This window comes from Taeniopygia guttata, chromosome 7, assembly GCF_048771995.1.
Source record: "Taeniopygia guttata chromosome 7, bTaeGut7.mat, whole genome shotgun sequence".
Lineage (NCBI taxonomy): Eukaryota > Metazoa > Chordata > Aves > Passeriformes > Estrildidae > Taeniopygia > Taeniopygia guttata.
The window spans coordinates 26,626,254-26,651,974 of NC_133032.1; the positions used below are offsets into that span (position 1 = coordinate 26,626,254).

The 25,721-nt window shown below is 37.9% G+C and overlaps 1 protein-coding gene across 2 annotated transcripts in view; it reads left to right on the forward strand.

Moving 5' to 3' along the window:
• COL5A2 (collagen type V alpha 2 chain) overlaps positions 1 to 25,721 on the forward strand; it is a 97,824-nt gene that overhangs the window by 23,254 nt on the left and 48,849 nt on the right. The window lies entirely within an intron of this gene.

The following is a 25,721-nucleotide window of genomic DNA, read 5'->3' on the forward strand; positions in this document are numbered from 1 at the left end:
TTACTAACAAAGTATTTTGAAATGGAAAGCTAGAATTAAACAAAAAGAAGGAACATTCTGATGCTGATAATAGTAGATGAGGTTAATGTTATGAAACTAAAATACAGATAATGCTGTGTCACTCATTAAGACCTTTAATTCTATGAAAAGTTAGCTGCTAAAATCTAAGCCATGACTGAACAGTACATTTGGTGCCAGAGATGACATTATTAAGCTTGTATTTTTTTTTATGTAAAAGACTGCAGCCTCTCAGAAACAATAGATTAAATGCAGCCAAAATGGGAGGATGTTTTCTGTTTATGTGCTAGGGAGATGAGCAGACATGTGCAGTTCTTGCACTGACTGCTGTGTATGAAATTTGTGTTTGAGTGTGACAGCAGCAGAGCAGGCCAATGTGTCTGGTGCTCCCTGAACAAGGGCTCACACGTACAGTCAGGTAACTGCAGTGTTCTGTGCAGGGGCTGGGTACTGGGAGTCTCTTACCACCATGATCAGGTATGGAAGAGATTGGTTACCGTTGGCTTCATGCATTTTCTTTCTCGCACAAAACGTGTCAGTGGGTTGGACTGCAGCTGTGGAAACATAGCAAAGGTATCTTTTTTAGAAAGTTGAGACAAATAAACCAAAGAAGAACCTTCCTGAGTGTTAGGGATTACAGAGTTAAGGGTACAGTTTTGAAAAGGGACAACTTATAATTCAGAGACATCTTAATGTCACCTTAGCAGACCCTGTTTGTAATTTTGCCTGACATTTGTAAAATTGAAATGACCTTTTCCTGGAATTCACCTTTGGGTGAGACCCCACTGGATTTAAGGTAAAAGGTACAAATGTATGCTTATCTGGGAATAATTCCACTTCTATTTTTCCTTAATTTATTGATTTGTAGATTGATATTCTTCTCTGATTCTGTGTGTCTTAAAAAGAAAAATCAGTATTTAGTAGTGAGGCTGATTTTATAGATGTCTTCTGTCCATTTAGCTTCAGCTGTCTAAAATTGCCATGGTTTAGTGGTTACAGGTACATTGATAATTAAATAATTAAACATCATGTATATTGATAATCAACACCAAAGGTGCTTCTGGATTCATATCAGCCACTAAAATGAGAGTTTGTGCATTCTAAATGAATCTGTGAACTGTTTCAGTACTATCAGATGGAATACATTTGAAAACTGATTTTGTGCCAAAGTGAACAAAATGATAGCTTTGTCCTCAGTGCCAAGAAGATGTGTTTTCACCACTAGATAATTAATGTGCATTTACTCATGCCAGTGTGGAAAACCAGCCCGGATTTTGCTGTAAAGTAACTGTGTGAGATAGAGTTACTCCAGTGGTAGTTGACCTTGTCTCCATTGGGATTTTACAGTGCACTTTCTAATGCGAAAAAGAAGTCCAACAGCGAAAAAAAAAAGTCCAACAAAGGAGAAACTAAAACAGCTGTTTTACTCTCATTCTAAGAAACCAAATTTGTATTAATAAAGATTTTTTTCATAGTAATAGTTATCTTAATCTATTTATTCTTTTCCAACCAACTGCAGTCATACTAGATAAGGAACATAGGGCAGGACTATTTTGAAACCTGGAAGCCCAGATAGAGAGGGAGAGAGTGCCAGATGTTTCTTTCCTTTCTGGAAGGACAATTGAGAACTTTAGGGGATGGTGAAGGAATATTTTAGGGAATGAATGGAACTGAAATTCAAGGGACAGAGCATGCTGTGATTTGGTAAGAAAGGGGATGCAGTCCTGACTACACACTTCTAAAGGAATTGCTGGAACAGAAATGTGTCGGTATTGCCAATGCAAAACCTTATGAAATCATGAGTCATATAAAAAAAATTAAAGTAAGATTAGCTTTTCGTTGTTTTCACCACTGTTTTAGGTTTTTAGTTGTCTCTCCATGCTTTTTTCCTTAAGTTACTTTGTGTTTTAAAGATTTCCTTTGCATACTTGGTGCTAAAATTCTTTTTATTTTCATAAAAGAATAAATCCTCATAAATAGTATGACCCAGAACCTAGAGTTTTAAGAAAAGCACTGTGTATCTTTGGTCTCATTATCAAGTCATGAGAGGAGATACAGTCATGTATCTACTATATCTTACTCCTTGGTACTTACAGATGTGATTATGTTTGGATGATATGTAAGGTAGAAATGGGTGGAATTCACATCAAAATGCAATTTAATAATGTAATAGTAACTATGCTTATAATAATCTTTATTATTACTATTATGATAAGTATGTTCTACGCATGGCCAGCAGAGAAATAGATGCATTCCTGTGTCATGGTGAAAACTATGTACGTTAGACTAGTCAGTGTACATAATTTATTGTCTCTCTGTAAATTAAATTTTATTTAAAATGAAGATTTAAACACTTTTGCCAATTATTTTTAATTTACAGGCTTTTTTTTGTCATTTTGAATTACGCAGAGATATATATTTACTCAAAAGAGGAAGGAATTAGAATATACAATGCAACTATTTGATATACCTGGAAATATCTAAACAAAGTAGAACTTGGTGTTACACCATCCAACATGGTGTAAAGTTTCTAAATGCTTTTTTGTACTATTGCTCTTAGAAATTTCCAAAGCTGTTCATTATCTGTAAAAAAAGATGATACTGACCTGACTTCAGAGGTAAATGACAGCCAAGAAATAAGGCTCAAGAGTTTAAAAACAACCAGTCTGAAACACTCTCTGAAAAAGCTGTTTTGGACTGCACTGTACCTTAATTTTTGTTTATGTGAGAAAGAAAGAGACGCTCTAATGGATTTTTGTCTAACTAAACTCTAGGAAATTATTTTCAGGTGTGAGGTTCTTGTAAGTAAGCATTGGAACAATGATTTCTGAGAGTAATTGTTAAAACCTGCCATCCTTTATGTAAAAATTAAATCCACAGATAAGTAGGAGTTTGAAACTGATTTGCCTCAAAGTGCTTGGATGTTTTCAACTCAAGTTTAATGCTGTGGTTGGTGTTGTTTGGCTTCTTGAATGCTCTTCTGGTTCTGGTTATGTGAAATAATATGTCATCAGAGGAGAGACTGTGTAGTGGTCTCTAAACCAGTATAAAGAGATACAGTTATTACATCCATCCCCTTTTGTTATCATTGCTACCGATATATTAATTTGTGCCTTAGTGCAAACATGAATAAATTCTACATTTGTTATAAATATGCATACATACAAATATAATACATAGATCTTTTTGTTGTAAGCTGAAAAAATGGGAAGGAGCTGATGTGATCTTCAGTTGTGCTATTTCATCATCTCTAGGGGGAAGAATTACTTGTATAGGAAAATGCTCTTCATAAAGACCTAGTGTGTTTGCAAGGGACCTTTTGTGGGAATTTTGCCACCATGGACCCATTGTTGTAAGTAAGCTCTGTGGCTAGTAACATGTATCATTCTGTGTCAGTTAGTGCCACGTGTCAAAAAAGGTAGGCATTTTACATAAGAGGAACATTCTTAGAAAGGAAAACCTGAAGCATTGAAATTTAACAGACAGGAAATGGGGGGGCTTTGCTTTTCTGAAAGGAAAATGCTCCATGAGTGCCTGCATTTCCCAGACACTGTGTGGTGAATATGCAGTCACCACACTGAGCAAACACTGAGTGTACTTCATTAAAGGCTTGTTGGAGCTGCTGGGGTGTTCATACTCTAGCATTCCTACAGCTCTCTGGAATGCTTGTGCATTTAATATAACATTCTATTTGCTTTATAAAGTAGATATTGGTTAATGCCATGCCATGAAAATGGAGTCCTCTCACCATCTAGCTGGTACTGCCTGCTGGCCATGAACTACATTCCCCATGAACTCCCCTTTGGTGATGTTTTTGAGACTAAAAAAATCAGTGCCAAGCAAGCAGCTGACTTAGGGCTCAGCCCAGTGGTGCATCTCTGCTGGATTATGCTTTTCTCTTGCCATGAATGGCACAATTTCAGGTGCTGTTGGCTAGACAAGGTTTTTTCTTTATTTTGAGTAAGCCAGGGTGATAGCCTGAAATAGAGAGGAAAAAATGCACAAGCAGTGATTTGTTGAGTGTAAATGGGAAGGGAAATAAACTCTGGCCAAGGGCTGAAAATGAATCTCATGAAGCTAACCTGGGCCTTCAGACTGATTTGTATTCCATATTTTCTGGATTTAATCTGCCTTGGGATTTAGGAGATATTTTTAAAAAATTGAATAGTTTTCTGAACTCTGGAAGACTGAAGCTATTTCCGTTTGAAATGGCCTTCCTGGCTATATCTCAGTTTCTCATATGTACTAAAATGCTGGAAAATGCGCTTTAGTTCTTTTGTAGTTTGGTGGGATGTAATCAGTCATAAAGACAGATGAAATGCCGATATTTTTTTTCCCATGTTTGGGTTAGTAATTATCACTGTCGGGAATTTTCCCTTATCACTCTCATAATTATCTGGCTCTCCAAGTACAAAATGTAGGGGAACTGCAGGGGGCAGGGGTGCAGTGACTGCAGGAAAGGAAACCCAAAAATATTTGCTAAGAACAGCTGATGCATGGGATAATGGCTTTTCAGCAGTTTTTAATATGTGGGCCTGAAAACTGTTGTGAATGCAGTGTACTGCAGAGCATTTAAATCTGCAAAGAGCACATTGCCTTTTCCTCTGGCTTTCTTTAAAGCGAGGGGCTGATGTGCATCTCCTGAATGCATCTCAGCTCCCTGTTGGAAAAAGGGGACATTTCCACAATCCTGGCTGGTTTGTTTGCTTTTATGCCCTGGGGTTTTTTTTGGAAGAAATATCAGGGGCTGACGTAGAAGTAGGCTAATGATGTCATCAGGTCAGGGCCCAGGTTTGGAATGTCAGGACACCTGGTTTCAGCCAGGATACACAGCTGCACTTGCATTTCATGCACTTCATACACAGCTGTAGTTATCTTAGGAGACCTCTGCAAATTTGTAATGGATACATGAAATCCATTTGGAAATATATTTAAGGAACTATTTAAATAATTTTGGTTTAAATATTTTTTTACTGTTTTATATGTTATTTATTGTGTATATTTAATATGCTCCGAGTTCGATAAGCAAATAGTTGTATTTGATTGTATCTCACAGAGCTATATGAATGATTTTGTAAATTTAAGTTTGGTAGACACATTTATAAGACTGTAAAAGTTGCAATGGAAAAGTGATTGAAAAGAGATTTGCTTGATCATATAAAGAAATATATTTGGCTTGAATATTGCGAGAAATTGGTGGCCATGATAGCAACACCATCTAAACACAGGGAAAAAAAAAGTATTTTCTAGGAATCCCCCCCCAACCCACTTTTATTGTCTTTCCTGTCAGGAAGTTTTCTGTCTTTGATGCCTCTTTGTATTGCTACACTTGGATACATAAAATGGATAGGATAAAACAATTATTTATGATCATATAATATATTCCTAATACAAATATATTGATGCCTTCTCTCAAATTAGTTTGAATTAAAAAAAAAAATACAGCCCTACCATCCTGATTTGGTTCTGGCCGCCTATATTATTATGCTGTCCATTTTTTAACTGGTCAGAAGACACACTAGATGTCTGTTAAATACAGTAAGCTTAATCTGGTACATTTCTGTTTGAAAGACAGAAGGAAATTTCATACATATAAGTCCATAAAAAATTCAGAATGAATGAAATCCCAGAGTGATCATGTCTGTTTTCCATTTATTATATATGCTATCCTGCACAGAGCAGGATATTATAAAATAATGTAATGCATAAGTCATGAACAAAAATTTTGTGAGCGATTTTAATTCATGGAAAGAAAAAGGAAAACTCTGGCTCACATTCCTTGAAGTCACAGACTCTTGAACAGAACCTTTACCTGAGGACTGCAATGTATGTTGTAACCTTGTTGTAAGGTGCTGCTTCAAGTGAACAAGATTGTAGAAGAGATTCTGCACATCCTGCCATGTATGTATCTTTTTGTAAACAGTTAATTAATCCACTGTGTCAGTAACTTAGATTTTGTCTTGCCAACAGAATTTTTTTTTTTTGGTTAAAAAATTCAGGCTTAGTCTCAAATCCATATTTTAAGAATTTCGACAGATATCTGAATGTACTTTACGAGAGCAGTTGAAGCCATTTCCTAACAAATAAAATAGATCCTGAGCAATGTGCTTAAGTGCAGGGATGTATATGATTCAGCTGCTTCAGGTTTCCAGACCATCCAGCAATGGAAAGAGATGCAATAGGGTCGAACCTCCTGTTCCCTGAAGTAGGATTGACTAGGGTCCTATGGATGAAACACCAGAATCACAGCCTGGCTGTCATTAGCAGCCAGTGCCAGAAAATAAATAAATAGCAGCAGGACATATTTCTCCTCACCATATGAGACAGAACACTTAAAAGAGACAGAACACTAGAGCTGCTAGTAAGCTCTAAATAGAAGAGTCTGGAAAATAAATTCCTGCAACATCATTTTGATTTTCACTACATGTCTCGGAGCTTTGAAGTTGTTCTGGCAAGTGATGATTGGTTTGTTGTTGTTGGATATCTCAGCATGTACTCATTATGCTTAGAACAGACATAAAGACAAATAAATTGAGCAAACCATTTAAAATATGCTATGTGCTGTAGACAGAGGAAATTTGAGGAATGTGTTTAAATTTTAAGCCCTCATCACCTGTTTGCAGTACAAAAAAAGGCTGATAGGTGCTGCCTCCTTTTTGACCCTAGGTTATGGGTAACTTCTGTGGAGGGATTCCCGTTTTGCTTATGTCATGGGGTAAGTGTTTTTCAAAGTGAAAAAGTATTTCAAGCTCCTTCACACACACACACACACACACACACACACACACACACACACACACACACACACACACAGAGATGCACAAAAAACCAAAAAGTAGTTGTTGTTTGCTGTAATCAACTTCTTAAATTTTACTCTAAATAATTTGTTAATGGTAGTAGAATTTTTCTAGATGTCTTTATTACACTTAATGATGGGGCAACCGAAGCAATCTAAACTTACAGAGAGTGCAAGGAAAATGGACTAAAAATTGAAAGAGAGAATCAAAGGCTGAGCATCAGTTATGGTCTGTAGAGGGCAACTTTCATGTGTTTTAAGGTGAAGAGCTGATGCAGAAGATCGATGTGTACTGGAACTTCAAGTTGCAACACTTTGATCAATGCTTTTTTTTTAGATAAAGTTCTTTGATCTGTGTTAAACCAGAATTCCTCCTCTGGGTATTTTGAAGTGTTCACCATGAGACGCTACAATATGAGTGGGTGGATCTGGCAGGAAACTACCACTTTCAGCCTAGAAAAATGATCTCCTGTGGCATAAAAATAGATATAAAATGTGGCACAGAAGCTCTTTTGTCTCTTGAGTTTGGCAAGCTTTCTGTGAGGATGGAAATTTATGTGAAAGTGCTTATTGAAAGTATTGATCAGAGGTTTACCAGTCATCCACTGAAGGAAAATGAAAGAATCACTGTACAGGTGGCTTTTGAACCACTTGAGATTTGAGAGGCAAGAAATGCATCTGCAATAATTGAATAGAAGCCTAAAGGTGTTAATTGAGTTAATCTTACCTTAAACAAACACACTTATGGAGTTTAAACTAATTTAAGTCTAGTTATTTTTCAGAAATTATTTGTTAGAAGAATCAGTTTGAAAGCTTTTAGAACAGATCTTCATGAAGAATGAGAATCATTGGAGGATAGTAAAGGCAGATTTTAGGGTTTGATTTAGAAAGGGATTTGTCTGTTATTGCAGCACAGGCAATGGTGCATCAATTTCAGAGGACAATATGCTTTGCTTGGTATTGAAGAAGTCATTAGCTACCTCTCATTCTTGTCAAGTTGCTTTTGGACTGTTTTGTGAGATTTGACATTCCCAGAGGGTCTTCATAGCCACAGGTCAATGTTTTGGTTTCTGCATTTTATGAAAGTAGATGTCAGTATTTCAGTTTTATTGACTCATCCTATTGAGATGAAGGCATCCTGCAGAGCATATGCTGACAATCTAAAAAATGTCAGTTTTGTTGAAAATACCAGTTTACATGTATGAAAGCTTTCACATACTAAAGTGGTAATAAGTATCTCTAGTAGGGAAATCAGTCTGATTTAGTGGTTAGAAACTAGTTATTTCATAAAGCGTAGTATGCTGACTCTCCAAACTATTCCATTGGCCTGGGAATCCAGGCAGTTCCCAGAGGAGCTGCTGGCTTGCTGCAGTCTGGGGCTCAGCATTTTGCTGGCTCTGTGCAATTCCAGCCTTGTTCTGCATCTGTGCTGGAACAACCTCAGGCTTGAGCTCACCTTACAAGCAGAGTGCAGGTGTGTTTGGAGATGTCCATGGAAAAACTGCATCTGCCTGGGCAGGCAGAATCTCCTACCCAGATTTTAAATACCTCCCTGCTGCTCTCTAATTGATGCAGAGGGAGATGGAATTTATCACTTAGGGCTGCTTTGCTAAGCACTATAAATTAGGCTCAGGTTGGGTATCCCATGCTGCCCTGTGTGCTAAGAAATTTGTAGAAATCACTGGTTATGAAAATGCTCAGGAATGACTCTTTTCAACATCCCCACACCTCACCTGGATTTCAAATCCTGGATTGTAACATTGGATCCTGTAGCGTGATCCATGTATTCTCACAGGACATTGTGATTATGTGAGGAAGTTTTGCTTCCCTCTTTTATTATCTGAGGTGGCATCTTTGGCATTGAGCTAAAATAATTTCCTAATTGTGGAGATGGGAAAGTTCCCACCTGTTGAAAGTAGCATTATAACACAGACAGATTAAGGCTGAACCTCATGCTGTTTGAATAACTGCTTAGTGACTGTACTATGTATTGGGGCTTCAGGATGGAATTGGAGTTTCAGAAGGCAAGCATGGAACAAACATTGCTTAGTTCTATAGATGGTAATGTAGATAAAAACATATATATACATACTCAGTGAATAGAAAAGGTTGGTCATTATGTATTTACTACTTTTAAACATAAATGGGCAGTCAGTGCTGAAGAGGGAATTTCACCACTATGAAGAAGGCAGTATGATGTTCATCTGTAAGCCATGGGTTTCATCCCAAAACTTTTCTCCAGTATTTAAAGAACTGTTCTTCCTAAGTATTTGAGTGAACTACTTATTCCATTGCACCAGTAAAGGATCCTATAAAATTATGGTTTGGAGTAAAAAGAAAGAAATCATGTTGTCCAAATGTAAATATGGGTATGTATAAATCAGAAATTTCTGTAGCATTTTGTTAAATTTCTGAAGATTATTCACTGGGTTCTTGCATTTGGAGGTGAAAGTGACTATTAGACCATCCATTATCTGACACTTTTATCTCATACTTCATTTGCTCTCACCACTCTACCCTCGATCTCATTATTCTTTGTTTTTATTATATTGAAAATTGTAGTCTGCTATTGAAAAATGCAGTGTGCCTCATTATCCTAGTCCTTCCAGAATTGTTAAAGGTATCTTTTAGTTTTTGGTGGCTACTCACCTATCTAGCTGGAGAATGTGGTCTCTCAAGGAGGTTCTTGTGGATACTTGGTTCCCATCTGTGTTTCTGGATAGTGTCAGTGGGGTCTAGTATGTCTGGTGTGGTCTAATGCCATGTCTGTTTCCATGTTGGAAGTCTTGGGGCTTCAGATATGCAGATCTGAAGGGTCTTGTCTGGTATCCATACTCTCATTTCCTAACAGGACAGAATCTTTATTATTCTTTAGTGCCTCAACACTAAAGCTCAGCAGCGATTTCTGTTATCTAGAGTTTGAAATTTTTACATTATATCAAAATTCAAATTGACTAGAAATCTTGTCCTGTGATTGGGTTTTTTTGAAGGCTGACTACATTGTATTTATGCCCTCATAGGATAGGGGCCAGGGATCATGGACCCCATGGATCTCATAACCTGGGAGGTTGCACTGCCTCTTATTGTGAGATTTAGTGGTTGAGCTTAGTGATATTTACTGGATCTGTGGGAAGGCCTCAGAGATCAGCTCTAGTACAAATAACTTCCTTTCCAGTTGTAAGAATTCTGGAACTGCTGCCAAACCAAGTGCCATGAGGCACGAGTCTCAAGTAAATCACATTATGGATAATAAGAAAACACACTAAGAAATTATACCTAATTGGAATTATTTCTGAGAGAAATAATTTAATATGTTCAGAATCCATTTGGTATGCTGAGCTCTAATTGCATATCTAATACTTCTTTAAAAATGAGCAGTGACTGGCCTACTAACATAATAGTTAAGAAAAGATTCAATTAGCAGCATAAATTGAAATATTGTTTGAATCAGAACTTGAAATGTAATTATCAAGTGCTGTATAGTCATTATGGTGAATGTGGTTTCTGCAGATGTACCTGAGAGCATACAGAGGTGATCTATACCAAACCAAAGCTTTCAATTAATTTGACAGGTTATGTAATAAGATCAATAAATGGCAGTGTCTAAGAATTTCTTTATGGTGTAATAATTTCAATTTCATCAGTGGCAAGCATTATTATAAAATTATATCTTGTTTTATATTTAGAGGTTGTGGGTTTTCTGATGATTTAATAGAAACTATCAAGTGTAGGTATTTCTGGGTTTTGTATTCAAACCTAAAGAATAGGACTTTTAGCCTGTGTCAACGGTCAGACACTCAGCATCTAGCCAAGGTTATTTCTTAGAATGGACATATCTTATTTATGATTAGTCCTTTATTAATGCCACAACTGTATCTCACTCAGCAGTCACCTTTCTGATTCTTTGGCAAGATTCTATGAAATACAACAAGCAGTCTGTGAGCTATGTGCTTTTGTAAGTTCTTATATTTGATTTATGGACTCTATGGAGTGTAAACTGCACTGCTCTGCTTAATATCAAGAGTATAAGGGGCCCTGAAAAAACAAGGCTGTTTATGTTCTTCAAGTGTTGATATCCAAGGAATGCCTCAGAGTGAGGTTTGCTTCGAACACAGTGTATTTGTAACTTTGTTTGGTAAAATGGCACAGCCAAACATGTGGAATTTGGGATTATGTTATTCGTATTGTTCTTCTAGTACGGTGAAAGGATATTTTGCATCCCAGAACCTTTTTGATGCAGCTCTGTCAAGTAACTATCTTCTAAAATATGACTGGATAATTTACAAAAATGAAGGAATAATTTGTAGTACCAAAGGAAGTCTATGTTTTGACATAATATATTTCAAGAACTAAGTCAGACTGACATTAGTATTTGCTCCTGATAGGGAAAAAAGATCAGAAAACCAGCAAATTACAGTGTTCTGGTTTTGAATGACTAGATTTCTAAATTCGTGAGTATTGTATTAAAACCAAATCAGAGTGATTTCTATGTAGTATAGCAGTTTATCAGGAGTGCACAATGGGATGTTTCTGATCTTGAAAGTAAGCTGTTTGTCCTACAGTACCTCCACAGGGAAGATTCTCTGTGCACCCTGAACCAAACACAAATTTATATCAATTTCTTGTGTTTGCATTTACGGACTCAGAATTGCAGAGGAGGCTACATTCCTGCTGAAATGTGACAGATCTAAGTACTCAGCTAAACTGGTCATTCACTCAAAATTTAAAAAAAAAAAAACCCAGTCAAACCCAAAAAACAACAGTCTTCAGTTTTCTGAGAATTGCATATTAGGGGAATTTCTCTATTAAAAACCCCATGTATGCAATTTACATTATATAAATAATTTATATATATATATAAAGCTATTATCTAGCTTTAGGTGGGTGCAGCCTTCATTGCACTTTATACATTTTCATGGTTTACAGATGAGAATAACTGCAATAGCTCATGGCATCTGATACAAATTTAATCTGTCATGTTGACAGTGCTTATTATTCATTTTCAGCGACTTCTACAACAGCAAGAAAACCAAATCAGCCCACCAACCGCAAATAAACCCTGTCAAAATTCCCCTGTCAAACAGTGAGCAAATTCCTTGTCAAGAAAGGGTTTGTGATCCAAATATAGGAAGAAATTCAAATACTCCAAAGTTTCTAGCAGAAGAACAGAAAGCTAATCAATGTGAATTGTAAATGTACAGAGAGGAGCCTGATCCAAATTTATTGAAACTAAAAAGCGTTTTTGTAATTGTTAAATTAAGGGGTCATAAGCTATAACATTAAATTCTGGGTTGGATCTAGAATACAGTAAGAGGCACATTATTATATATTTTTTTACATATGTCTTCAACATAATTGATTTTCAATAGATAAAGTTAGTGAAAATACATTAAATTATCCTAGGAAATAATCAGCTCTAGATCAAAGTCAATGCTTTTGGACAAAGCTGAACTAACATTTGCCAAAGCGTATCCTGAGTGAGAGTTTTTAACTTGGGTTTTGTTTCAGCTATAATGAAATCTATTGCTGGTTCATCCATTACACAGAGTTTTTTATTTGGATTTTTTTTAGGACTAACCCAAATAGCTGTCTGATCTGCATTATTTCAGGTTTCTAACAGGTCTTATCCTTGGTTGAGGACTGTTCTTAAAAATGTATATTTTATCTGCGTGTCTGGGCATAGATGGCACAGTGTTTGTGCATCTTGGCCAGGGCAGGGGTGCCGTGGGTTGGGACTCTGTGTCGGTGAGGTCACTGCAGCGGTGCCTGAGCAGCCACAGGAGCTGGCTGAGGTAGGACCGTGCACAGCCAGTCCTTTCTGTCAGGAGCACCATCATACCCTCTCCCAGGCTGCCCCCCAAAACACCTCCCCTCTGCTTTTCCAATGCTAGCTCAAGGATTACTCTTCCCCTGTTTTTTCCAGGTTACTCCTGTGATTTTATCTTGCTTGTTAAGGTAGAAATGTTGCTTGCCAGCTGGAAACTGCTGGAAACAGGGAGGCCTTTTATGGAAATGCTGACACAACTTTATCTATAGCATAGCAACGCAAACCATCTGTTTCCAATAAGGTGCTTATTATCTTTTCTTGTCAAACTTATCACTACAAAAATATTTTGCTCCCTTCAATATAAAGGGGTGCAGTTATGGACGCAGTAAGGAGGAACTTTATGAAGGATGGTTTTCCCTTTTGATACTGATTTATGTGTGTTTATTTCATGGCCAGAGGCAAAAAGCCATATTCCTTTTATATTCTCCCAGTTCATCTGTTTTGGTAGTTCTTCAGGGATACAACACAGAGGACCACACTTAGACATGTGTCTTATTCTGTAGCTTTTAAAATTGCTCCAATTTATTGTTTAAAAACTGGTGCACAGGTAACTGTGCTGAAGGGCAGTGGTAAACAGTGGGAGAGTCTGTCAGTGAGAACACTGATCCATTAACCTCAGTGCAACTCTAGCTCTTCACACAAATTCTGTGTATTTAGTCTGTGAGAATTTGTCTGGTCTTCTGTTTTGCTCACTTAAGGTAGTTCTGTCTGTTGTTCGAACATGTGTAAAAGTAAGATTCATGACAACAGGTAGAGATTAGGAGAGCACAGGCTTTGAAGGATTTTATTTTAAACATTGAATAAGGCCCTGGTGAATAGAAGTAGAGCAGAATTAATTCATAGGATGATACCAAATCAGTGCTGAAGGCCTGCTGCTTGTGGGTGGTCTATGAGTATCCATTTGTTTTATTGCATGCATTTAGTGTATGTTGCAACATTACTGGAAGCCTGAACTCTCGCATGAAGTTTTGGAAGGAGCCAGGCAGAAAGCCCTCTCCCAAGGAGATGTTCATTGCTGTGTCAGCACGTCACATTTCTATCACTGCTCTCTTTAAGGCAAAAGTTACCTTGTACCCGAGGGCTGGTGAAAAGCTGTTTTGGAGTACTGGCTGTTCATTGAGTATTTGGGAGGTCTGGGTGCAGCACACAGGTGAGGCAGCTCTGCCTGGGATGAGATACAGAGCTTAGTCTCACTGCATGTACGATACAGTCTGGCTCCTTGCTCATATCTTGCCTTGGTGTTTGTGCAGATCAGTTTTTTCTCTCTTGTGTGTTATAGCTCCACTGTGGGACACTCTTCCCTCAGAATGCTCTGTCTTGAGAACAGTTGTACATCTTTAGTGGGCTGAACTTGTCACTTCTTAAGCCCTGCAGAGCATTTTATTTCAGAAAATTTGTTTTATTATAACAACCTTTTAATGAATTTGATTCCAAGCCTACCAGCCTGGTAGGATTAGTGATAATATAAAATATAGTGATTACATGTTTAGCCTTATTTGCAGAAAAGATTGTTGGCAGTAGCTGCATGAGCCTGTGTTAGCCCAGAGCACCAGTGGAGAAGGAGTTAGTGAGGCAGGGCATTGGCAATATTGCATTTTTTCACTAGTGTAAATAAATCTAGCAATAGGACACTGCATTCTGGAAATTGTCACAAACATCTAGTGCACTTTGGGGATAGAGGCCAGATATTTCTAATCCTTTGGGAATTATCCAATAGGTAAGTATCTATATGAGAAACAGCTCCTGATCAAGGGAGTGAAAGTCAAAATCTTTACTTGGTGTAAAGAAGCAGATTTTTTAGAGCTGGCTCTTCACATTAGCTGTGAATGCATCATAATATTTCCAGCCTTTATTTTCAAGAAAAATTAGTAATTCTGGTGGTGCCCTTGGTGATTCTAAAGTTCTGAAGGAGCTAAAAGATCAAATTTGTTTCAAATGCTCTGTTAAGTCTGAAGTATAATATCCTTGACTGATTAATTGAATTGCAGTACCAGGTAGTAGAAAACACATTAATTTGCAGAGATGTTCCAGTTTTGCTTTACAATAAAATGCAAGTACCGACCCAAGCAATAAAGCCACCGCTTAAAGGACTTGAACATAAATATCTCACAGGCTTTAAAGAACCAGGATAATGGTCTTACTTCTGTCCTTTGATGATTACAAGCATTGGTCTTTACTGTTACCTAGAGTGTATTCCAACATGTTCATTACTTTGCTGAACTGGATTCATATTTCTAAATTCACAGTAAAATGCAGTCAAATGATTGTCTATTTAAGATGTTGTGGTTTACTTCTTGCTTCAGAATTATCAATACCTAAAAAGTCTTGTCAAGCAGCTCTTGAATAGAGAATTGTTATGTTAAAGTGTCTTCTTGGTGTAACACTCAGATGTGTGAGGTGGTGAAGTAGGGCAAATATATGGGTTTTCCTTGAGGAAAAGGTTTCAAAGAAAGAATTTGGGGCTTGAATGGAACAGTTGAAGTGGTTCAGAAAATGAAAGTATGTAGGAACCTAAAAAGATAGGAAATGAGGATACTTTTTGAGGAAAAATAAGACCTCTGAAGACTCTGATGAGCTTGTGATAAGCTGGAGTTTATCTGAACCAAGCAAAACATTATTTGAACTTCCCTGGGGAGTGATTAAAAAAATATTGCAGAGATTTGGTGAAGGACCTTGCTTTATGTTTGTATGCCAAACTGCTCTTTTAGTCACAGTCTATTGTTTAAATGCAAAGCCAGCATTAATTCCCTGTGAAAATAGAGCCCTCAGGGCCCTAAAGTGGACCTTTATGTCCTTTATGAAAGTCCTGAACTGTAAGGTTCAAACAAGTGATTGGGCTGTTGTTATTTGTTGTTTGTATTGCAGTCTTAAATGCTGTGTGAAAGATGCAATTTGAGATGCATTTCTTGTGCCACAGATAATCACTTCTAAAGATCCTCTGCATTAGAGAGAAAAAAAAAAAACAAACTATGCTGAAAGGTGTTTATAAGGACTTGATGTGATGCATCATGAAATTTCAGTGCCTCTAAATGTAAGGCAATAATGCTTTACATGGGATTAAAACCCACTGACATTAATAAATGTCTTTTGATACCATAGGCTCTGTTCCCAAAGGTTTATCATTTAATGGCACTGAAGACTTAAGTGTAAAAACCCCCGTTTTTCAGCTGGGTTTGTGCCAATTTCTTGAAACCTTTTCTCAAAGGAAAAAGCATATATTTGTTTTACTTACTATCATGTAAGTTTGGAGATGTAAAAATTAAGACACTTTTACTATTAAACTGAGTCAAATGTGTTGTGCAGAATTCCTGACTTGCAGCTGGTGATTTCCACTTCAGAGCCCAATGTGTGCTCATGTTAGAGCCCAGCTTTAAGTCAGGGTTCTCTGTATTGATTACACAGGTTACTGAATGCAGTGAAGGCCAAGTTTTGATACCAGCACTGGGGCATAGTCACACTAGAGTGCCCACGTACCCTGGATTGTTCCCTAGAAGTGATCTCGAGCCTAATGCTTGAGTTGCATCCCTTAAACGTGGACGCTTCTCTCAACCACACACAGGTCTCCATTCTTTTATAGAAATGCTGTATTTTCACTTTTGTATTTTATGCATTTACATGAATTCAGATCCTAGCTCTGCTTTGGGAGTTAAGTGATGCAACAAGATATCCGTATTCGGAGTGCTTTGCTTTGGAAAAAAAGTATTGTTGTAACTTGGATGCTGCCTTCTTGGGCTTTTAAAGGCTCATATCAAAGAAACAATGGGACAGTAAAATTAAAAAGATCTGAAAAATGATGAAGTAGTTTTGAAAGGAGGAAGTAAGGGAAATACTAAATAGATTATGTTCAAAGCAAACAGTAGCCGGAGGTGATGATGGCTGGTTTGTTTTAAACCAGGCATCCCTACTTGAATTTTAATTCATTCCAAACTTTTTAGTATGGATTATTGCCTGACAAACTTCATGATGCTTCCTCCCTTATGTATGGAATGATATCCAATGATTAGGAGCAGGGGAGCCTGCAGAAAAGCCTTTCATTTCCTCTGTCCTAGAAACCATAATCCTGCAGCAGAGCTAAGTAATGGCTGGTATGTATCCATTTGTCACTGCTATGCATCTAAATGACAGGGTGGATAGTATGTATTCTTTGCTGACCTTTTTCTTTTCTTTTCTTTTCTTTGCTTTTGATTTTTTTAAACAATTGTAGGGACCAAGGATTGGGACAGCACCAAAGATAAGTTAAAAATTAAATGGAAATAAAAATATTTTTTATCCAGTGAATCATACTGTAACACAGAGTCTCCAGGTGGCAAAGATACCTGCAGTTTTTCTTTCAAGGGATTTTTCTTACAAAGTTAACATTGCCATTTTCCACTGTTACATCAAGGAAAAATAAGAAAGTGGATTTTGCTTAAAATTCCTTCTTAAATATAAAGAAGTTATGCAGTATTCTGAAAATGGAATGAGGACATTCTTCACCTCACCTAACTCTGTTCATCTTCCAGTGGGATTTAAAGAACATTGGTCTGCAAATATAAGTCTACTTGAAGTCATCCTTGTTGCATTGAGCAATCACCAGCCTGTGCTAGAGGGGAAGTTGCTCTTAAATAACTTAGTTTTCCCTTGCTAGTCTGCATGAGTTGGGGCAACCTTGAAAAGGTCTTATGACTCAGAAATGATGAAAAAGATGGAATTGGGTCAGGTCAGTGAAAACATTTTTCCGCAGCTCGACTTGGATTTTTTTACAAGGCTTTCATTGGTGTGAGGTTCCCTCTAGCAAATCCCAGTGGGTTTTTTTGACTGAAATAGGTGATTTTCAAACATCCTGAGAATGAAAGAAAAGGTTTTCAAGTTATGTGGCTAAAAAAAGGACTGTCCTTGGTATTTCAGTAATGAAATGCTTTCCAACAAAAAATACCCTCAAAAACCCACAACCCACGTTTTAGAAAAATTCCTGAGCAATGCTAATTGTCTTGCTTTTTTATTGTCTTAAGGAGTTTTTTAATCCCAAACTTTTATTGAAATGAGCTGATCCCTACTCACTTGTTGCTTACTAACATTGTTCCTTTTACACACTGAAAGGAGGAAACTGCTTATTGCTGCTATATCTGTAAGTAATAAATAAGTTTAACTCTCTCTTGGGCATGAGACAAATCCAAATGCCTGTCTCTTCCTCATGTACCTGTGTGTGATTATCTTCAGGATTACACTAGAAAACTAGGCTGCTCCTTTAGAACATTCCTCCCTGATGCTGTGCACAAAGCAGCCATGGTGCCCTGATGGCTGCCAAAGTCTGTTCCATCTCAACTTGGAACCAGAAGTTGCTGACTGAGCTGTCTGAGCTGTGGTAAAGGTAATGGTGGTAGAACAGAAACAAGAGGCTTTGTTCCTGAACTTTTTGCAGCTTTTTTGCTTACCATTCTTCTTTTTTACTTTCTTAAAGGCCCAGAATTTCAGCAAATGAGTGGCTTTGCTGTACAAACAGCATATTATGAGTTCAGCTTTCCAGCAATATCTTCTTACTCCACCCAAACACTGGGCAGTTTTCACTTCAGTTTGAAATGCTGAGCCTGTTGGAATGCAAGGATTTTTAATTATGGAACTGAATTTTCTTGCTAATTACAAATCTTTATTTTTAGTTTAAAAAGAGGGTGATATTAGTCAGCAAGGCTGCATTTAGGGGATTACAGGAGTCCATTTTGCAAACCACAATGTAGAATAGCTTTGTGGAAAAGGCAGCATCTAATGATAGGTTGCTATTGAACTTTGATGTGTATGGCTTCAAAGAATGAGGGTGTTTGGGCAGCAGCAAGTGTTTCTCTTAGATATAATAAAAAAAAGACAACCATATGCATTTTGTGTGACTTCAAAAGAGCTAAATCCTGCAAAACAAGGAAGGCAAACCAGTTATTTTGCAGTGGATTGCTCTTTTACCAGTTAGACTCGTGAAACTGGAACAGTGGAACTTGTAAGATTTGGAATAGATGGGTACAGAGAAGAGTTAGGGGCTGTTTATTTAATGCATTTTCCTGTTTCTATTGAATTGGTTAAATCTCATTGCCTTCTATGAGATGATTGGCTTGGTGCACAAGTGAAGCTGCTGTTTGCTTTTGGTTCAGCAACACTTGTGACACCATCTCCCATAGCACCCCTAGATAAATTGTGGAAGCACTCAGTATGGTGCTGAACGGGTGGATAACAAGGTGAATGATGACCTGGTGGGACTGTTGAGTTCACAGAGTAATGGTTGGCAATTCTGATCCAGCTGATGGCTAGATCATGGTGACATTCCTTAGGGATCAGTGCTCAGAACACCAAGAGAGGGTTATTTCAGAACCTGGCTGACACAGTACAACCTCACCCTGCAGGGCTTGTTCCTTGTGCCATAGGTTTCTGGCTGACTGGACAGCCAGGGTGGCTTCTTGTGAATTGTCCCTAGATCCCTACAGGATTGCAAATGGGCTGTGAGTGGAAATTGTGTCTCGCTGATAATGGCACAAGAAGTAGCTGAGAGAATTTTCTTCACAGGCAAAATGCAGTATTTTTACTAAATCACAGCAGTCCAAGTCTGGCTTTTGGAAAGATCAAAATCAAACATTTATGGATTCCAGAAAGGGAGCCAAAATAGATTGTAGAATAATATTACATTTTTTACTGTAATCTTACTATTTTAGTCTTAGGTTTAGAAATATTATGTGCAGTTCATTATGTCCTGATCACATTTGCTTAAATTTTCAGTAGCAGCAAGTTGGGTAGGATTTCCACTGTTGGGGTGTGTTTGCTTTCAGAAGGTTTCAACCTCTTACATTTTGGGAAATGTGCTAATTGCAGGTTTAGTTTTGTTTTAGTTTAAAGACAATGCCTGCATTGCTGAACTTGTACATGTTCATCAGGGCCAAGCCCAGGCCCTGCCTCCACTGCCTGAAATGTGTTTGGTGTGTGTTCTCTTTGTGAGCTCCCCACCAAAAGAATCTGATGTTTCTCTGGGACTAGCCTGTCTTCATGCAAATGACGTGATTCCTCTTAAAAATGTCATCCCATAGTCATGAATGTGCTCCAACATTTTGCTTATAAAATGGAATGATCTCTGTTGCCTCAAGCCTCTTTTGAGATAATAAAACATAATAAGTGCCCATGATAAGCACTTTGTTTAGGCTTTTTGCACACTGAGTCAGCAATAGCTGAACTGACTTTAACTACCTTGCATGACAAAGTCTAAGCAGAGCATTTGTGGCTGTGTGGGCTCCAGCAGAGACCAGGGACCCTGCTACCGACTTTGCCTTTTGACTGATCTGCTCCAGCTGTTGAAATCTGCAGCAGTGTTTTTTCAGGCGTGCCCTGAATGCCTCCCCATGACAGTCTCTGTGCAGCCTTGGACATTTGGAACTAATTTTATTTCCCAGTGTATGCTGGAGGCTTCAATGTGGTCATCTGAGAGTATTTGTATAAGCACTGCTGGCATGTCAGGCTCCTCAGCTCCCTCCTTCACCCTGTTCTCCTGCAGGCACCCAGCAATGTGTCCAGCCAGCCTACTTGTGAACTGAAGTAACAACAGAGAAGAAGAAAGTTAAACATTTTTACATCTAACCATGTTCAAGGGATAACTCTGATGAGTTAGTTTAACTGAGTGCTTTTGAAACAGACACGTCCATGACTAGGATAACCAAAAGGAAAGGACCAATCTGACTAAACTTTGAGCAAGGTTGCTTCTGCACAGTTTCCTGCCTTGTCTGTAGTGTAGACTCAACAAGGGTTGAGTCTTGTTCAGCAGCTCAGGACCAGTGAGGTTAAGATGCAGATACAACACCATGATTTGCTTTTAGGGAATTGAATAGTACAATAAATATTGGATAGTGCTGTGGGACCAGCAAGAGAAAGCCTTTTCACTGGAAGGGATCCAGTATTTTCTGCCTTTGTATTCAGCATGTGTTGGATCTTGTAATAAAACCATTGTTTTTGATTGTTCTGTGTTGGAAAATAAATTTATCCATAAAAAGGCAAGCAAAACTTATCTTTGCCCTGATGGAGACATAAATTCATGAGCCTGTGAGAAAAAGGGGAAATAGGGGGCACCAAACCAATTGTAGGGTAGTATTGATTCCATCAGAGTAAGTGTAGAAGCAGTTGCATAGTTCAGATATTGATTTACAACTAGTTTGGAGGTTTTTAACTCTATCCTAAGCATAGTCTTTCCTATTCAGTTTCCCCCTTTCATTAAAATTGAAATCACAATGCTGAGTGGAAAACAGATTTATTTATTTATTTATTTAGGCACAGTTTTCTGGAAGAAACAAACCCCAGCTGCCAGGTCACACTAAGAGAGCCCTTTACCTGAGACATTATTTTTTCTCCCAAGTCAGGGTATATTGTTTTGCTGTTGCTTTCTGCTTCTGGACTGCTGTTTAGAGCTTGGAGGCTGGGTTTTCTTGGTTGATGAATCTCAGATGGTGAATTCCCTCCCAGCTAGAAGTAGCTGGCCAGATGAACTGTATGGCATTAGGAAGGCTTCATTGATGGTCTCAGTAATTTCAACAATTAATTAAGTCTCTTCTTGGGAGCTTACACCTTGATGTTTCACAGTATTTATTCATACTTAATGGTATTTGTGGCCTCCACAGGAAAGGCATTTGAGTCTGTAATTTTCCAGCTGAAAATACATGGTTTAAAATTATCTACATTCTGGAACTTTTCTACTTCTGAAAGCTTGCAGCTCCTTGTCTAGAGAGCTAACCTCCTCAATCACATTGAAATTCACTTGGACTTTAAAGCATTCAACACCTTTTATTCTGTGGAATGCTGTTAAAAAGGCTTATTAATTGTCAACTTTGCAAATTATCCCCTAGGATTTTTTTTTAAGCAGGAACTTTGGAGGATGGATTAACCCTCCCCCACCTCTTTTCCTAAGAAAAAGTTCTGATGAAATCTGGTTTCCTACAGATTTGTGTTTTAAAATTCCAGTCTGTGTATATTCCCATAAGTATAATGCAAGGGATTTGTTCTTAACCACTTTTTTACAAGGGAAGTGGGGCAGTAACTTGGAACTCCCTTCTCTTCCTAAATACTTATGTGAACAAAATTGGCAAAATTGTGCATCAATTCAGTCTTTTGTTAGTAAAGTCTTCCAGTTTAATCTTTGTGGTATTCACATATACCACACACCCTCATGTATGTAACTGTAAAGTTCTTTTGTGAATTCTCTCTGTTAATCATTAACAAGAATTGTTTCTGTGCAACAAATGCAAAATAGATTTTATATGTGTCAGCACTCCTGAAAACTACCTGATTTTAAGAATAATTGGTGTTTAAATTATAATTCGCAAATCACAGTAATTATATATATATATTATATATTAGTATTAGAAAAGATAATACTTTATTACTACTCAGCAAAAAACCCCCACAAAAATATAAACAAAACAGGCAGTCAGATTATTATTGAACTGAATGAGAGGGTTTTCCCCATTGATTTAATGGGATCTGGATCATGCCCTACATTATTATTGCAGCAGGCTGGCAGTCAAACATTATTAAGCCCAAGCTCCTCTTGTCCCTGTCCTGGCAGTCTCTACTGCACAGCAGTACATCTGCAGAATGGCTGTTAGCACGTATCATCTTTCATGTTGATTTACTTCTGCACCTCTGCTTTGTGAGTCAGCAGGATTAACTTTTGTAATTCATATCTCAAAACTCAGCTTTTCATTTTCTAGCTTTTTAAACTTTAAAACCACTGTATCTGTGTAATCTTATCTTTCCCTATGCTTTTCACAAACTAGCATGAGGATGACAAAGAGAGGATGAGAAGACCCCTGTGCAAGCAGTTTTATTTCCAACTCTTTTTCATTAAATAACTGTACCCCTTCTGTTCCAGTCTTTTGGTGTTAAACAATGCAAAAGAATCAGGCTTTGGTTACACTATGCATCAAGAAGCCCCTCCTGGCAGAAGAAAGCCTAAAACTGGCAGACTGCTTTCAGTACCAGTCATCATCTTTTTTGCTTTTGTTAGACTGTGTTCTCTACCACTGTAGGCCTGTCAGCCTCTAGACTCCTTTAATTAGCACATTTGGTAGGACCAGTAAAAATGCGATGAAATGGAGCTGCTTTGATGCCAAATCTTTTTCTTTTCCTTTCTATTTCATCTATGACTCGACGCTGTTCATGTCTGCAGAAAACACTCACAGGTTTTGCTTGGGCCATTTATTTTCTTCAAGTAGGTCATTGAAAGATGTATTCCTGTCCTTCATATACCTGCCATCACCTCGGCTGAAGTAGTGGTGGTTCACTGCTTCTACTTTTTATGGTGCACATTTTTGTGGCATCATTTTCCCTCTTTCTTTCTGTCTTTCTGTCTTTCTTTCTATTTGTTCTGCTTGGTTCCATGTCCAGACCTTACTTTCTGTTTTTCATATGCAAGATGGGAGCCAGGAATCAGTGAAAGCAATATGGGCACAATTATATGAAGCAAGTAACTTTAAACAACAAATGAAGCAGTAAATTTTCAGGTGTCGCTTTCAATATTATGTAGTGAAAAATTGAAATTATTTCATATGCTATCTTTTAAAATCCTTATCATGCTGTTGGCTTGAGAATTAACCTTGAGAGAGATGTACTTGAAATGAAAACAAGCTTAACACAAGCAGCCCAAAGCAGAGGAGGCCTTACACACCTGATCTGTGCATGAACTTTGACACTTGCTCATGATGACTGGTGGACATTGACAGCCATCTAGTGGCTGGGATAGCACGTTGGGTCCCCTGTCCCCTTCCTCGCCTCCACAGTAATTAGCACAGCTTCAGCGGTGACCCCAAACTGGGTATGTCAGTGCCTGGTGTGATTTTACTTCCAAGCTGCTGATGCCAGTCTGTGTGTCTGAGGATGCGGTAAATCAGTTGTAACAGATGGTTCGACTGCTGATAAATTAGTTCTTTAAAGTAAAACCATACTCCAACACATGAATATATAGCAGAAAAAAGTTTGCATTTTACCTACTGTGCTTTGCATTGAAATCCTCTTTCTGAAGGCTGGTTGTTGTGTAAGCTCATGGATGAATGAGTCCTTAAATTGGGTATCTCTCCTACCTTGCCTTTTACATTTGCAGACTGCTTTGAGAATTGGTGGGTTTGAATCCTGTTAGTTCTTTAGTCAGGTCCAATACCAACTAGAGTTGTACTTTTTTATTGGTAAGAAAGGAATTGGTTAATGGCCTAGCAGATCCTTTTGCCTCATTAAAAGTTTCCAAAGCTGCTTCTCAAGCCACTCAGCACCTTATGTTACAGCTGTAGAGGTATAAAGAGCATGTGATATATAAAGAGTTTGTAACTTGGTCTCTGTGATTAAAACAAACTTGCAAATTTCCAAGCCAGAGAGGAAATGGTAGAATGATTTCCTTTTCTGCCTCTGCTGCTCTGGGTGTAGCTGGATAACATGCCTGCAGTTCAGGCCTGGGAATAGAATGTCAAAATGTTCTTGTGAAATGAGCTGGCTTTGAAACAGCTGCCTTTTCCAGGTTACTCTTTCAGTGTAATGCAGTCACAGCAGAAAACAATCCCTAGGAACACTGAATGTAATCAAAAGATGTATCATTGTGTTTTCTGACAATATTAAGAGGTGGTAAGTTTTTTTCTTTTGGTTTTAGCTTGTTTTTGAGTTTTTTTTAAATTTTTTTTTTTTTAATTGTCATAATATCTACAATCTGACAGGGACGCAGACTTCTTAGTAGCTTTCAGAAGTTGGTATGTGCTTTTCCCCTGCCTTTGTTTGCCTCTTTTCCAGCCGCTGAGCAGGACCCAGGCAGAAGCTAGTCACCATCTGGCTCAGCTCAGATTTGCCAAAGCAGTTGCTATGTGGTTTATTTGAAGTTATGATAGAATGCTGACTTTGGGCTCAATAACTTAGAAATTTCATTTATGCAAACTGTTTCTCTTTTGAACAGCACAACGAGTTCTGTGGGTGATATGTTAAAGAAGACATAGACCATATGCCAGACATCTGGGGGGAAAAGGCTAAATATGTCAGACAGTGCATTATGTCATGCTCACAAGGGAGAAATGAGAAGAGTGGTTTCCAAACTCTGATCTGTAGTTTGGAAAATGATTCTCACAGTGTCATAAATGGACTGTACAGCACACTTGCTTGATGTCTTTACTTCACACTGAAAACATTTCCTCCCGAGCTTCTGCAGCACCTCTTCGAGTCATTTAGTCTGTTGGTGTGATAAAGCAATTGAAGAAGAGCTGACCTGGTGAAAATTTCAAATTGAGTTTGTGTTAAAAAGCTGTTAGTGATGGCAGGCAACAGTTAATGACACATCTGCTCCCTTTCTTCAAGCTTTGACTTTGATGGAGCAACTGGGCTTGAGATGAGGCACAAAGCTGAAATTCCAAATCTGCTCATATTTATTACTTTGTAATTTTCTGCTGACATCTGGTTTAAATTAGGACAGAAATTTGTAGAACAGTGAAATTGTGCTTAGAGATGTTAATTTTTACATTAGTAACAGGTTTGCTTAAACAAACAATGGTTATGATCTTTGGTTAGGCAGATGTGTCCTATGTATATAATTGACTCTACTCCCAGTCTTGTATCAGTTAGAAATTAGACCTGTTTGGGAACTTTCAGTAGTGGTTTTAACTGCATTGTCCCATTTCAAAGATATTTTGGATAGGAGGGATTTCTGTGGTCAGATGGATCTCCCACCCACGTAAGATCAGTCTTCTCTGCAGCATCTCAGTGGTCAGGAGAAAAATTTTTGGACTGTGACAGCTTTGCCGTGTGTGACTCAGACACTGTCTTGGCACTGGGATTCTTGGTTTGCAAGTTGTGACACACTGTCTATGGACAGCCTGGGGATAGTTCTTTGGTTTTGCAGCTGCTTGTTCCTTTAGGGGATGAAATATTCATTAGGACAAAATGAAAAAAATCCTTTCTTGCTGCTTTCATATTCTGTGAAATCTTGGCTACACAAGCAAAACTTTCTACTTTATTTGTTTTTTGAACTCTTTCTCAGACATATTTTAATTTTAGGAGAAGATGCTGAGGTATACTCACCTCATGATAAAAAAAAAAAAATCCAAACATATCCAGTGT